This window comes from Odocoileus virginianus, chromosome 10 (assembly GCF_023699985.2).
Source record: "Odocoileus virginianus isolate 20LAN1187 ecotype Illinois chromosome 10, Ovbor_1.2, whole genome shotgun sequence".
In the NCBI taxonomy this organism is placed as follows: domain Eukaryota; kingdom Metazoa; phylum Chordata; class Mammalia; order Artiodactyla; family Cervidae; genus Odocoileus; species Odocoileus virginianus.
Window position 1 is genome coordinate 36,363,874 of NC_069683.1, and position 5,848 is coordinate 36,369,721.

The 5,848-nt window shown below is 39.8% G+C and overlaps 1 non-coding gene across 1 annotated transcript; it reads left to right on the forward strand.

The window, feature by feature from the left end:
- Positions 1-308: 308 nt before the first annotated feature.
- Positions 309-380, forward strand: TRNAC-GCA (transfer RNA cysteine (anticodon GCA)). The gene has a single exon. It is a non-coding gene; the product is annotated as a tRNA-Cys (tRNA).
- The last annotated feature ends 5,468 nt before the right edge of the window (positions 381-5,848 follow it).

Here is a 5,848-nt window from a genome sequence, read left to right on the forward strand (position 1 = left end):
CCCCAAAGGTAAGGAGTATCTCATGCACTAGTTGGAGCTGTGGCTGACCATTTCTGGACCAATTTTGTGATTCAGACCAGGTCAAGTCTTTAATCAAGGGATAGATACTACATAAAGGGATAGATATAACATGAAATTTCTAGAAGGAAACATGATAATAGCCTTGGAATAGGCAAATATTTTCTTAAACATCAAAAAAGAACTAGTCAAGAAAGCGGGAAAAAAATCATAAATTGGATTTAAGCAAAGTGAAAAGCTGTTGATCTTTAGGGATTTCTGTTTTGCTTACCACTACATTTCTATTGGCTTCCCTGGTGGCTCAGAGGTTAAAGCGTCTGCCTGCAATGCAGGAGACCCAGGTTCGATCCCTGGGTAAGGAAGATCCCCTGGAGGAGTAAATGGCAACCCACTCCAGTGTTCTTGCCTGGAGAATCCCATGGACGGAGGAGCCTGATAGGCTACAGTCCACAGGGTCGCAAAGATTCAGACACGACTAAACAACTTCACTTTCACATTTCTATCACCTAAAATGATGAACAATCAAAATTTTTGTTGAGTGACTGAATTGCCAAAATGTATTTTTAAATTTAAAATAATGCTATGTACAGATTGATCTCATTTATGTTAAAAAATATTTTTATATATGTGTAAATGCACCAAAAAAGGATTTAAAGGGTGAAAAGAGAGGTGAGCTTTTACTTTTCAATACTTATGTAGATGCTGGAATTTTTACTAAAATCAATAGGAAACATAAAAATCATAAGGCTAGTGTATTTCAGGGCCTGATCTTTGAACCCTCAGGCCACGCCCTGCCTGGAGCGTAGTTTAGGGGATTACATCAGACTCTGTTTCCCAAGCCTACTTCAAAGTTTCACTCATGATTGATTTTTCGAGTTTTAGTCCAATTTGAGCTTCTCACTTTTGACTCAGCTCCTCTGAATTGACAAATAGACTAGCTTTTAATTTGTCTTTTCTACAAGATGCTCTCTCTCTAGTCATTCCCTCAGACCATCCATTTCAGCTCTAGTGAGAATGATGCCCCAACCTGCCTCGGACTTGGGTTCCCTGGAAACAGGAGGTCCTCTTTACAACAGGATGGGGAATCAAACTGACCCTCTTTCTCTGGGGTGAAAACTTTGCAAGATGCCTTCAAGTCACTGGAATTATGAAAGACATAAGAGTGTAAGGAAAAACTGCATTATGCTTAACATGTTTACTCTTTTCACAGACTAAGAGCAGAACAAGGATTCATTATTATTCCCATTGTAAAGAAAAAGGAAGCTGCAAGTCTGAATGACATGTGGGAGGTCACACAGCCAGAGTGGCTCTGGCTCCAATGAAAGTCTCTTTACTGAAGTTTATTCTCTCTTATTCAACTACATCAAGGGAATATGAGTAGGTTCACCAAGTCGCTTCATCTAAATTTGAAACTAACAGAACTCACCTAAACAATGAAAGAAGTTTTCACTCTAATTGTCTGTGCAGGTCCCATAACTGACACTGCTATGAGAGGGCCCAGGGCCATCATGAGTAGATGGATATCCCATCATCCAAAATGTATCCCAGGCTGGTCTTATGAGAACTTTTAAGTCTGTAAAGATAAGAAGATAATTCCTCAAAAGAGCTTGATTATTTCCCACTCACGCAAACCAAAAGGAGTAGTTTCTCTGGAAACGGATTCCAGAACTTTCAAAAGTGCTCCAAGAAAGTAAGTCAAGATATACACATGTGCCTTATAGAGTTGACTCATAATGTCCTTCCATTTGATATCCTCTTGGAAAAATACCCTAGCCTCAGTACAAAAGTGGTAGCTCTATGCTCTATGTGATCAGGTCCCTGATGGCAGTTGACTGGGCCAGAAATGAAACTGGTCAGACCCATGGCAGAGGCGCTGTAAACTTAGGGAACAAATCAAGGAAGTGGGGAAGCACTGGCTTGAGTACTGAAGAAAGAAGTGAAAAATCATCAAACTGATTAGTGAGGCTTCCCAGGACTTTCAAAGCTAGGAGTGTACCCCTGCTCAAGAGAAAGGACTTACATATACCAAAGTTTTAATGTCCTCTCAAGGAAATGGCCAGGTTAGCCCTAATCAGTGAAGTCTGCTAACAACCTCCCCCCACCTCATTCTTCTCTCTCTCTCTCACACACAGACACACATGCATCTCCAAACAACATTTAGTGTCTTCTTTTCTCAAATGTATGTTTTTAAAAAACAAGACTCCCTAGACATCTAGAGAAAGTTTATGCTATTAACATGAAATGAAGAGACAGGAGAAAGAAAAGAAGAAAGAGAGTAGGGTAGAGAAATTAGAAACAATACAAGAAATTAATAAACTTTTAAAAAATTATAATATGCTCAGGAAAAATCAGATGTGGTTATTGAGTAATGTGAAATTAGATAACCACTCTTCTGCTGAACTTTAAAAAAATTTTTAAATCTGTTCAGAATCACTGAGGAACCCAAAAAACAGTTAAAAATTGCTGGGCCAAGATGCAGGAGAAAGCAGAAGTATGGTGGTATCAGGAATTTGGAGTCCCTTTAACTAGAGACATTTACCAACTCCAGAAGTGAAGTGATAGGCGCTCGGTAGTGTCCAACTCTTTGCGACCCCATGGACTATACAGTCCATGGACTCCTCTGGACAAGAGTACTGGAGTGGGTATCCTTTCCCTTCCCTAGGGGATCTTCCAACCCAGGGATCGTACCCAGGTCTCCCCCGTTGCAGGCGATTCTTTACCAGCTGAACCATGAGGGAATTCTACCAAAGGTTCATTCCTTTCAGTGTCTTGAGACATTTATTCTCTTATTCTTCTGGAGGCCAGAAGTTCAAAATCAGTTTCATTGGGACAAAATGAAGATGTCAGCAGGGCCACATTCCTCTGGAGGCTCTAGAAGAGAATCTACTCCTGCCTCTTCTGCCTTCTGGAGGCTGTTGGCATTCTGGGACTAGAGGTAACATCACTTGATCTTCAAAACCAGCATCTTCAAATCTCTTTCTGCTCCATTTTCACACGACATTCTCCCCTGCGTGCCTCTGCCAAACCTCCCCCTGTTTCTCTTTCAAAGATGACCTGTGGTGGCATTTTGGGCTTATCCAGATAATCCAGGACAATCTCCTCACTTCAAAACCCTTAACCTAATCACATTTGCATAACCTCATTTCCAAATAAGGTCACATTTACAGGTTTCAGGGATTAGGACCTAATATTGGTAGGGGTCCATTTTTCAGCATTCTAAAAGTAGCATCAAAAAACATCAAGTTCCTATAGTAATGAGTTTCCCCAGTAGCTCAGGGGTAAAGAATCTGCCTGGAATGCAGGTTCAAGACGTTCGAACCCTGGGTCAGGAAGATCCCCTGGAGGAGGGCATGAAAACCCATTCCAGTATTCTTGCCTAGAGAATCCCGTGGACAGAGCAGCCTGGTGGGAAACAATCCACAGGGTCACAAAGAGTTGGACATGACTGAAGCTATTTGGCACACATGCACCTATAGTAATAAATATAATAAAAGATATGCAAGACCTCTACACTGAAAATCACATAATGTAATTGATAGAAATAAAGATAAATCTGAATAAGTGGAAGAATATACCATTTTCACGAACTGATGACAGTATTTTAAAGATACCAACTCCACAAATAGATTCTATAAGTTGTGTGTATTCCTGATCAAAAAGTCAGCAATGTTTTATTGGGAGAAATTGATAAGCTGTTTCTAAAATTTATATGAAAATGCAAAAGCTGGGAAGAGCCAAGACCAACTTGAAAAAAGAGCAACACTGAAGGACTTGAACTACTAGATATCAATAAAAAGTTAAAATATAAAGAAGATACATGACAATTGAACTCTAAAGCAGCATTTTGAAAACTCTAATGTGTACAGGGCAACCACATAGGCATATCACTTAAATTATATCTTCCACTCACTGCTCCCGCTTTCCAGAGTAAGAACATTCATTGCAATGAGGGCTTTTGTTTAGAATAAGCAGGAGAAGTAGGTGCTCAGTAAATATTTGCTGAATTGACTTTCATAACCCAGTTCTCCTGGCAATTTTTAAAATAATAAATATGTCAACAAAAGGACTAATATCTTCCCATACATGTCCATTAGTGGTTTGGGGAAATATAAGTGATCTTATACTAAACTTGAATATTGGATATTGGATGAGGCAGTTTCCTAGGAAGGCTTTTTCCCAATACAATGAGCTATAGACCAAGATGGTGGGAACAGTTCTGTACTTGGCTGATATCTAGGAAGCACATGGCTTACTCAATAATTCCCTCAGATTAGGTGTGTACTTTACATCAGTACCTTTATCTACACAAGTGGCTCTGGGATCTCAGTCTATTGTGATTCAGCAAACAATACTAGCTATGACCTGAAATCAGTTGCCTATACCAATAATGGCTCCAATGGACCTTATCTTTCTATTGTGGCTCCTAAAATTAGTGTTTCTTTCTGCTATAATGAAAAAAAACAATCTCCATTGATTGCAAAGAGCAATGCCTGATATTACAGCATGATTATATTCAGAATAAAATGAATCCTGTATTGTTCAGTAATAATTATCATGTTAAAGAGATTTCAGTTCACAAGATAAGAAAAAATCCTGTCATTAAGATAATAGCCAATAAGCCAAAACCCAAGCTGCACCAGTACATTAAACATAATTAGCCTTAGGTTTTTAAAAACTATTCAGAGGCAAAGTCAAGCCATTCCCTAGGAAGCTGTTTGATTGCCAAGTGCAGTTACAAGTCACTCCCCTATCTGAGGCTGACAGAGGCTTAGAAGAGAGCATGATATTCAAGAACACAGTGTGAATAATTCTTTTACTTTATTGTTTTATTATATTGTTTAAGGCGTTGTTGTCCTTTGTTCCCACCATAATAAGCTAGTTTAGGCCCTTGTCACAGCGGTAAAGAATCTGCCAGCCAATGCAGGAGACACAGGTTTGATCCCTGATCCGGGAAGATCCCACAGGCTTCAGAGCAGCTAAGCCCATGTGTCAGCCCAGTATTCTTGCCGAGAGAATCCCATGGGCCCAGAGGCCTCGCGGGCTACAGTCCACAGGGCCACAGCGTCGGACGCGACTGAACAACTGAGCACACACACACACCGAACACACTTGTCCTAGTTCATTCAGGATACCACAACAAAATACCACAGACTGAATGGCTTATAAAGAACAGAAATCCATTTCTCACAGTTCTGGAGGCTGGATATTTAGATCAAGGTGTCCACTTGGTATTTAATCACTAAAAAAAGAAAAAAACTACAAAATGAACATGGCTACATTCCAATAAAACTTTATTTCCAAAAACTTTTGATGTTTAGCTTTTGCAAAGATGGTTAGCTCTCTACAACAAATTAAAAAATTCCTTTCTAAGAGTCACTGGGAAATAACTGCCTAGCTATCCTTACAACCAGACATAGCTAGTGGAGTGCGATCAAGAGTCATGAGTATCATGATTATTACTATTATTTATAAAACACTTATAAAGTACATGGGCTTCCCTGGTGGCTCAGATGGTAAAGAATCAGCTTGTAATGTAATGAGACCTGGGTTCAGTCCCTGGGTTGGGAAGATCGCCTGGAGAAGGGAATGGCTACCCACTCTAGTATTCTTGCCTGGAGAATTCCATGGACAGAGGAGCCTGGCGGGCTACAGTCCGTGGGGTCACAAAGAGTCAGACACAATTGAGTGACTAACACTTTCCCTTTATAAAGTGCATAATGTGTGTCAGATATAGATAAATGTTAGACAAACATAAACTCATTTAACGCACATAACAATCCTATAAGGTAAGTTCTATTATTGTCTCCATTTCACAGACAAAGAAACTGAG